At 33.6% G+C, this 10,963-nt stretch overlaps 1 long non-coding RNA gene across 3 annotated transcripts in view; it reads right to left on the bottom strand.

Moving 5' to 3' along the window:
• Nucleotides 1-1,765: 1,765 nt before the first annotated feature.
• Nucleotides 1,766-10,963, bottom strand: part of LOC138348588 (uncharacterized) — a 19,557-nt gene continuing 10,359 nt past the window's right edge. The window contains exons 2-3 of one of the 3 annotated variants that reach the window (XR_011221338.1): nt 5,311-5,367; nt 1,766-2,093 (exon numbers count right to left, since the gene is read on the bottom strand). This is a non-coding gene — a long non-coding RNA (uncharacterized lncRNA). Of the gene's footprint in view, nt 2,094-5,126; nt 5,368-10,963 lie in introns of those variants that run through there. The other 2 variants (XR_011221337.1, XR_011221336.1) reach the window with 2 other exon arrangements.

Below are 10,963 nucleotides of genomic sequence, written 5' to 3'. Positions count from 1 at the left end.
ACTTTGCGAACAACTGTTGATCTTTGAGGGCTTGCAAGACAATTTTCAAATGGCTCATATGATCATCCTCTCTTCTAGATTAAATTAAGATATCCTCGATAAAGATAATGACAAACATGTATAGATATTCCCATAAAACCATATTCATGAGGTCCATAAATGTCTCCAGGGCATTAGTAAGGCTAAAAGACATCACAAGGAACTCATAGCCATTTTAGGAGTGTCAACCTCTCTCACCCTAAGTTTGTGGTAGCCCAAAAAAATGTCTATCTTTCAAAAGTTACTAGCCCCTACCAATTGATCAAAACAATCATCAATTCTCATAAGAGGATACTTATTCTTTATAATGACCTTTTTCAATTATCGATAGTCGATACATATTCTAAGAGACCTATATTGATTTGTCACAAACAATACCGGAGAACCTCATAGAGATATGCCTGGTTGAATAAAACCCTTGTCTAGCAAATCTGTGAGTTGTACTTTAAACTCCTTCAACTCCATCCGAGCCATCATGTAAATTGGGATAGATATGGGTTTAGTATCCGGGAAGAGATGAATGCCGGAATCTATCTCTCGTTTAAGAGGAATTCTAGGAATATCATTAGGAAAGACTTCTCAAAATTCCCCCAATACAAGGACTAACATTATTGAAGGGAGCTTGGATTCAACATCCATGACCTTTTTGTACGTTAGTTTCCATACTTGGTACTTTTTGTACAAACGAATATTTTACCTACATTACAATCCAATATATGGTGCTGAGAAGATTGAGTTTCTTTGAAGGGTAAGGTTTTCAAGGCTTTCAAGGAGTGAGGATTGGTAAGTCCTTATAGCATCCGAGGACACCACCACTATTTTTCTTTTCTGTCCTTTACTATGTCTTAGACTTTTGTGGGCTGCGTCCCAAGACATTATTATTCATGTTGTCATAGATGATTTTTAAGATATATGTTAGAAGGACTTTCGTTTTATGAAATTATATCAGTATTATGTTTTAAAGAAATGTTTTTAATTATGTACTAGTTTACATATATGTGATATTAAAGATGTCTAAGGGATTTTACGAGACCTCTGAGAGGTCAAGTATGGCGTGTAACTTCTAGGGAGTGCTCCACGATCATTACAAATACACCTCACTATTTTCTGGTAACCTTTGTTAGCTGAACAACCTAACTTCAAAAGGGCATATCGCACTCATCCAACCTCAAAAATTAGCATAATTGGTGGTTTTCGTAAGATAATTCAACTACATTTCATTTACCATCTCATGTCTCACCTAACACATTTTGCACTAAGAGTTAATCTTATTTGGAGGTGAACCAAATTTTAGAAGAACTTAGGGAAGGAGTTGAATGAATTCTCTCTAGTTCTTCTTGGAACTCAATGTGCTAGATGTATTGACCTTAAAATTTAGGATGAACTTAAATTACGTGGTAAACATATTACACCACAAAGGATGGATTGACTCTGACCTTAAAAAATTTTGGGGAGTTACAATATCTCACTTTGGGATCATTCTTCCTCGAAAGAAGACCGGAATAGGTATGCAATGGGGTTACTTTTAGAAACGTTTGATTCTAATGGTAAACTCTCACTATATTTAAGCTTAATCTAAAACCTTAGGTTCAGGGTCTATACCTCTCTAAAGGGAATCATCCCAAGACTATTACTCCTTACCACCACATCCAATCATAATATTCCTACTAACAAACTCCTTACTCTCACCAACTTAAGGTTAACCCATAGACGTGACAGCGTGTACTTGACCATGAAGGGGTATCATTCAAGCTTAATGTTTTATCATTACACAAAACGTATAATAATGTAGTAAATTAAAATTTTTACAATGGAAGTTTAATCTTCACTTGATATATTAAAATAGGAAATCTAGAATTGTCTCATTACACAATCTAAACATAAGACTACAATATTAGGGACTTAGTCCTTACATTAGTAGAAAATAGTCTCAACATACTAAAACATGATAGAAACTAAAAATGACAAATTCCCATTCTCGGACATGAGCAATCACCAAAAACACTAAGATATCAATCCAAGTATTCAAGGAACCTAAAAAGAAGCATCTGGACCTAAAATCAGAGTCGATGGAAAAAAAATTGGTTAGCACGTAGCTGCGAAGTACGAAAAAATGCATAAAAATCATAAAAAATGATAAAAGGAACATTCTAGTGAAAAATATGCATTAATTAAGTTTAGAAACCATTTATGAATATAAAGATATTATCCAAATCATACTATTATATTTTACAAAGCCCTTCATAGCATAGTAGAACCATTACCTTAGCAACCTTATGTACACACTTGTGCAATGTATAGTTTACATCTCATAACACCAACCATACCAAGTACCCTCGTAATGTTACATTAGTAACACATATCGACTTTAGACCTCATCATAATGAATAATCATACATGAAGAGATAATCATATTCATTACTTAAACATAAGGAAAGTCATACTTTGTCAACCTTCTCAATTTAAAGAACATTAATATCTTACCATTGCAAAAATATCTAACCCACAATCCATTTCTAAGACTACTTGCGCAATGTAAAAGTGAAGTCCAACCGCACTACTAATAAGAAACCTTATCAAGAAATCACAAGCATAGTTCAAGGTATATTAATCATCTTATTACATAGGGTTAATATCATTAACCGACATAGATCATGTGAGCTACATGGAATGTGGTCTCATATTACACCACAACAAAAGAAAGATTTCAACTTGCATAATGCAGAACTTAAAATACATAGCTATGTGGTGGATCAAATAACTAATACCTATGCGGGCACATAATTAAGGAACAAGGAGATTTCAATATATATATATATATATATATATATATATATATATATATATATATTTGGACTCAGGACTTATACAACGTAGAGGAAATCCACATGGGAAGCCGTACTTGGTAAACGTAAAAGCCTCCATGTCATATTCATGTTCACTCGGTGCTAAGCTTAAGTCCTTAAAAATTAACTTCAATTCTTTTCTTAAGTTGACGTTCAAAAGTCAATGAACTAAGGCACTCAACCAATACATATCATATTAGCTCAAAAATTCATTAGGTGACAATAACCTTTAATCCTTAGAATCCATTAACATGTGAGAAAGCCTTTCATAGTGCTTCTATAGTGTTTGCATGTTAAGCACCTTTTAATCAACACAATATCATTATCATCATCCAAGATAATTCATACATAGTCATGTGTAGTGGTAAGGGAAACTAGTCCACCATAAATACCATGATTCACACATTAGTCATATGATGTTTACCTTTCAAGTGAGACTTAACTGCATACATGACCTTCAACGACATATATAAACCCTAGCCATATACCTCTTAAAGGGACATAAATCATATCTTGAAATAACACTTAGAATTACTACTTCAAGCATGAATAAAACAATATGAATTAATTAACTTATCATAGATACATTCATATCTACTCATATTGCATCAAGAAACCCATCATAAGTTCATGAAATTGGGAATATGGGGAGACACATGGGTTCATGGGGATTTTTACAGTAAAAACATTCATTAAACATCAAATTATCATAAAGTAAGACAAGTAAGGTAGTGAAATTGTTTTGATGAAGATACCAGTTATAGAATACAAACCCTAGGTTTTATACATTATCCCAAGTTTAGAAAGTATATTTGAAGGGAATTCATGGAGGAAGTAAATTTGTTGTGGATTATCCACAAAATTTCAGTGAAGATCTTTCGTCTTGAGCCATATTCTTCAAGTTGTTTGTTCATCAATAATAGAAATCGGGAGAGAGAGTTATTAGAGAGTAACTGGGTTTTCTTTTATTTGTTTTGATTTTCATGAAGTAATTCCGAGTATAAGAAGGTTATATAACGATGTAAAAATGAATAAAATAATAGGGACTTAAATTTAGAAAGAACTACGAGCGTTAAAAATTTGTACTAAAATAATAGGGACTTTTAGAACTAACAAAAATTTTACCTACATAATAATCCAATATATGGTGCTGAGAAGATTGAGTTTCTTTGAAGTGTAATATTTTCAAGTCTTTCAAGGAGTTAGGATTGGTGAGTAATGACAGCATCCGAGGACACCACACCTACGTTCCTTTTCTGTCCTTTACTATGTTTTAGACTTTTGTGGGCTGCGCCCCAAGACATTATTAGTCATGTTTTCATTGATGGTTTTTGGGACATATGTTAGAAAAACTTCCATTTTGATAAATGATATCCGCGTTATGTTTTAAAGAATATTTTTTAATTCTGTACTACGTTTCATTTATATGATATTAAAGATGTATAAGGGCTTGTACAAGACCTCCACGAGGTCAAGTACAGTGTGTAGCTTCTAGGGGGTGCTGCGCGATCGTTACAAATACCCCTCAATATTTTTGGATAAGTTTCTTTAACCGGACAACTTTACTTCAAAAGGGCATATCTCACTCATCCAACCTAAAAAATTAGCATAATTGGTTGTTTTCGAAAGATAATCCAACAAAACTTCATTTTCCATCTCATGTCTAACCTAACACATCTTTTACTAAGAGTTATTCTTATTTGAAGTTGACCCATATTTTAGAATAACTTAGAGAAGGACTTGAATGAATTCTCTCTAGTTCTTCTTGGAACTCAATGTGCTGGATTTATTGACCTTAACACTTAGGATAAACTTAAATTACATGGTATACATATTACACAACGAAGGATTCATTGGCTCTGACCTCAAAATTTTATAGGGGTGTTAAAATATCTCTCTTTCGGATCATTCTTTCTCGAATGAAGACCAGACTAGGTATGGAATGGCTTATTCTTACCAAGGTTTGATTATAATGGTACATTCACACGATATTCAAGCTTAATCTAAAACCTTTAGTTTAGGGTCTATACCTATCTAAAGGGTATCATCCCAAGACTATTACTCCTTACAACCACAATCAATCGAAATACTCCTACTCACAACTCCTTAGTATCACCACCCAAGGTTACCCACTAGATGTGAAAGCGTGTTCTTGACCCCGAAGGAGTCTCATTCAATCCCTTATTCTTTAATCATCACACAAAACATAGAATAATGTGATAAATTTAAAAAAAAATTAACTGAAGTTTAAACTTCTCTTCATATATGAAAATAGGACATATAGACTTGTCTCATTGCACAATCTAAACATAAGAGTACAATATTAGGGACTTAGTCCTTACATTAGTATAAAATAGTCTCAAAATACTATTGCATGATAGCAACTAAAACTGACAAATTCCCATTTTCGAACATGAGGACTTACCAAAAACTTGGAGATAGCAATCCAAGTCGTCAAGGAACCAAAAAGAAGCACCTGGACCTAAACTAAGAGTAGATGGAAATAAAATTTCTTAGCACATAACTACGAAGTACGAAAGAATATACAAAAATCATAAAATGTGCTAAAAGGAATATTTTAGTGAAAAATATGCATTTATCAAGTTTAGAAACCATTTATGAATATAAAGATATAATCAAAATCATAATATAAAATTTTCACATAGCCCTTCATAGCATAGTTGACCAATAACCTTATCAACCCTATGGACACACTTGTGCAATGTATAGTCTGCATCCCATAACACCAACCATGACAAGTACCCTCTTAATGTCACATTAGTAACACATATCGACTTCAGACCTCATCATAGTCAATAACAATACATAAATAAATAATCATATTCATTACTTAAACATAAGGGAACTCATACTTTATTAACCTACTCAACATACAAAACATTCATATCTTACCATAGAAAAAGCATCTAACCCGAAATCCCTTTCTAAGAAAACCTGTACAATGTAAAAAGAAGTTCATACCCCACTACTACTAGGAAACCTCATCAAGAAATCAGAAGCATAGTTCAAGTTATATTTATAATCTTATTACATAGGGTTAATATCATTAACTAACATATATCATGTGAGCTACATGGAATCTGGTGTCATAAAACCCCGCACCAAAAGAAGGGTTTTTACTTGCGTAAGGTAGAACATGAAATACAAAGCTATAAGGTGGATCAAATAACTAAGACCCATGCGGGCACATTGTTACAAAACAAAGATATTGCTATTAGAATCCTAGACTTGCTAAATATAGAAGTTTTCCATTTCATTAGACATATATATATATATATATATATATATATATATATATATATTTGGAACATGTACATACACAACGTAGAATAAACCCACATGGGAAGCCGTACTTTCTAAATGTAAAAGCCTCCATCTCATATTCATGTTCAGTTGGTGCTAAGCATAATTCATTTTAATGTAACTTCAATTCTTTACTTAAGTTGATGTTCATAGGAGAATGCACTAAGGAACTCAAACAATACATACCATTTTAGCTCAAAGATTCATTAAGTGAGAATAACCTTTCAACTTTAGAATACATCAACATGTGAGAAAGCCTTTCAACAGTGCTTCTATAGTATTTTCTGTGAATCACCTTTTAATCAACACAATATTATTATCATCATCAAATATAATTCATATGTAGTCTTGTGTAGTGGTAAAGGATACTAGTCCTTGAAATATACTATGATTCACACATTAGTCATATGATGTTTACCTTTCAAGTGAGACATAAGTGCATACATGAGCTTCAATAACATATATATACCCTATCCATATACCCCTTAAAGGGACAAAAATTTATCTTGAAATCACAAATAGAATTACTACTTCAAGCATGTATAAAACAATGTGAATTGATTAACTGATCATAGATACAATTATATATACTCATATTGCATCAAGAAACCCATCATAACTTCATGAAAATTGGGAATATGGGAAGATACATGGGTTCATGGAGATTTTAACAATAAAAAAATTCTTTAAACATAATATTAATCATAAAGTAAGACAATTAAGGTAATGAAATCCTTTTCATGAAGATATCATGGCTAGAATAAAAACCCTAGGTTTTAAACATTATCCCAAGTTTAGAAAGTAGATTTGAAGGGAATTAATGGAGGAAGGAGTTTCATTAATGAGAATTTCCATACATTAATTGTGGATTATCCATGAAATTCGAGTGAAGATCTTTGAGCTTGAGCCATATTCTTCAAGTTCTCGGATCTTCAAAAATGGATATGTAAAGAGAGAATTATGGGAGAGTAATTTTTCGTGAAGGAATTATAAGTGTAAAAAGCTCATATACTTATGGTAAAATTAATAAAATAATAGGGATAAAGAACTAAGAGCCCTAAAAATTTGTACTTAAATGACCCCCCCCTCCCGACTTTGCTTGCCCAATCTACTTACTTAGCTTGCCAAGGGCACTAGGAGACTCACCTAATGAGCCATTGGCTTGCCAAAAGTTATTGTATCTCCTTAAATAGGCAGCTTCACTACGAGATGGGCATGGTCAATCAGTGCACCACCAATCCATTGGGTGACCTAAGACCTATATCTCCTTTTTATCCACTAGATATGTTAGGAGGGAAGGTTGTCCACTACGCGAGGAGAGATCAATTGTCTCATCGACAAGGCACATGGACAATGCTACTACCCATCGCAAATAGTGACCAGTGGTAGGTATTGTTTTCCTTCACTTTCTTAGATAGTTTTAGGTTCTTTCTTTCATCCTAGTGTTTCCCTCCAATATTTTCGTTTAAGTTTAGTCTTAAACATCATCGGAAGTTAAATAAATTTTCACATAACCATAATTCAACTTAGACACTAACATTAAGTCATGCTCCATGTTATGACTCTAGTTAAACCTATCACTCTCTGAGTCATTACATTATCTACCACTTAGTAACATTCGTCTTTGAATAACACTTTAAACATTTAAGGACTAAAAAACCAAGACTAGAAGTCCGAAAGGCAAGAAACATAAGAATAATTTAGAAGCGAGGGGGGAAAATTAACTTCATTCTCAATACATGAAAATGCATTAAAAGAAAATAGGAACTACATACACAACCTAATATGAACAAGGCTTATCATTACATATTATATTAGGAGGAACTACCTTCGCCCACTCAAATAAGATCAACATAATCATTGAAGTGACAATATTCCATATTCACAAAACTATGCATGCTCAATGCAACATCTCATGTCGTCAAATATGCATGCAGCATGACAAAGCAATAATAAACATGAGAAACTTGTAAGTCATGAAAACCCAATTTACATACTAAACATGAATTCCCATAAAAACATGCATACATAGTGTGATCATTAAAAAATGCTCAAGCTACTAACATGACTCCAAATAACTAAAAATTCAAGAGAAACTACTTACCTCAAGTTCTCATTGGAGGATAAGCAAAAAATATAAGGATAGTTGGACTTCATTTTGGCCTCGTACTCCTAAGTAGAAACCTCAACTAAGTGATTTCTCCATAAAACCTTAACGAAAGGTACTTCGTTACTCCTCAATCTTCACTTGTCAATCCAAAATCTCTATGGGGACTTCTTCATAAGCAAGGTTCTCATCATCCTTTAAACCTTCTAAAGGATGTTCGGAAATCAGATCACCAATGCACTTCTAAAGTATAAATACATGAATTACTGTGTGAACCAAAGTCAAATCACTAGGTAAGCTCAATTCATAAGCAACCTCTCCGACATGCCTCACGATTTAACTAAGGCCTACGTACCGAGGACGAAGCTTCCCCTTCTTCCCAAACCTTATTACGCCTTTCATAGATAAGATTTTTAAGTACATCCAATCACCAACTTGATACTCTTGATCTCTCTTTGTATTGTCGAAAAATGAATTTTGCCAATTTTGAGCTATTTTCAACCTATCTCTAATAAGTCAAACTTTTTGAATGACCTCATAAACTAACTCAAGACCGATAAGGGAAAATTTTCCTACTTCAAACCAACCCACCTAAGATCTAGACCTTCTCCCATAAATGGCTTCAAATGAACACATATCGATACTGGAGTGGTAACTATTATTATAACCAAATTGTATCAATGGCACATGGACATATCCTCTAGGGTTTGAATGGTGTGTTCCACTTGACCATCCATTTGAGGGTGAAAAGAGGTCCTAAGTTTCAAACTTGTACCACTCCTATTTGAAATGCTTTAAAAAATTTATGAAGTAAATTGAGTACCTCTATCAGAAATAATAGACAAAGGAACTCCATGCAACCTCACTTCTTCTTCAATACACAACTTAGCATAATCCTCTACCAAATATGAAAAGGAATGGCATGATTTGATTATCCTATCCACAATGACCATAATAGAATTATGTTGCCTTCTTGTACAGGCAAGCCCATAAAAAAATACATATAGACCTCTTCGCACATCCAAGTGGGAATTTCTATACCTTGAGACAAAACTTCCAAATTTCAAGTACTCGGCCTTAACTTTCTTACAATTTCGACATTTGGCTACAAAATTTGGCATATCCTTCTTCGTGCCATTCAACCTATAGACCTCCCATAGATCACGGTACATCTTGATAGCTCCTAGATTAATATATACGACAAACCATGATCCTCTTCCTGAATTAGTTTGTTGGAACCATCTGTATCGGGAACAGGCAACCTATGTTAGTTCCAAAGTAACCCATCTCCCCCTTGGGAGAAAGACTCAATGGATTTCCCTACCACGGATCATTTCAAATCCATCAAAACATGGTCAAGGTGTTATTTAGAATTCACATCAACCATTAAGAAGGATTTGGGGCTATGTTAAACCGTCTAACAATTTTTAGGAGAATCTACAAATTGGACACCCAACTGGGCAAACCTTTGCACATCACAAACTAACAACTTTTTCTCACTTTGTATGTGGGTCACACTAACCATAAACATTCAACTTAAGGCATCTACAACCATAATGGCTTTTACGGGGTGGAAAAGGATGCTCATATTGTAATACTTCGAAATCTTTAACCACCATCTTTGTTGCAGATTCAAGTCTTTTTGAATAAACACATATTGGAGACTTTTTTTTATCAATAAACACAGCTATATGGAACCCATAAAGTTATTGGTTTCATATTTTTTCAAAGAAAATACTTCGGCCGCTAGTTCATGATCATGAGTAGGATATATCTTATCATGGACATTGAATTGCCTTGAGGTATAGGATATAAACTTTACTTATTGCACGAGGACACAATTCAAACCTACACTAGAAGTGTCACAATGTACTACACACCCATTGGTACCCTTCGGTAAGGTCAACACAAGAGTATAGGTAAGCTTATACTTTGATTCTTGGAAGCATTAATTTAAACCATCCATCCACTAACACTTAGCTTTCTTTTGGGTTAAGGTCGTCAAATAAGAGGCAATAGATGAGAGTACTTCAAAATATTATATAGTATCAAGAAAAACCCAAAAAGCTTCAAATATAGGTCGGTGATAAAGGTCTAGGAAAATTCTTGAAGTAGTTACCATTGCTTAATTTGTGACCAACAATCCCATGGATTTAAACAAAAATTCTCACTTACTAAACTTTGCGAAGAATTGGTGATCTTTGAGGGCTTGCAAGACAATTCTCAAATGGCTCATATGATCATCCTCACTTCTAGATTAAATTAAGATATCCTCGATAAAGACAATGAAAAACATGTATAGATATTCCCATAAAACCATATTCATGAGGTCCATAAATGTCTCCAGGGCATTAGTAAGGCTAAAAGACATCACAAGGAACTCATAGCCATTTTAGGAGTGTCAACCTCTCTCACCCTAAGTTGGTGGTATCCAAACAAATGTCTATCTTTGAAAAGTGACTAGCCCCTACCAATTGATCAAAAAAATCATCAATTCTCATAAGAGGATACTTATTCTTTATAATGACCTTTTTTAATTATCGATAGTCAATACACATTCTAAGAGACCTATATTGATTTGTCACAAACAATACCGGAGAACCTCATAGAGATATGCTTGGTTTAATTAAACCCTTGTCTAGCAAAT

This window comes from Solanum lycopersicum, chromosome 5, assembly GCF_036512215.1.
Source record: "Solanum lycopersicum chromosome 5, SLM_r2.1".
Lineage (NCBI taxonomy): Eukaryota > Viridiplantae > Streptophyta > Magnoliopsida > Solanales > Solanaceae > Solanum > Solanum lycopersicum.
Note: the sequence above shows the minus strand (reverse complement) of the source record. Positions and strands in the feature narration are given on the sequence as shown.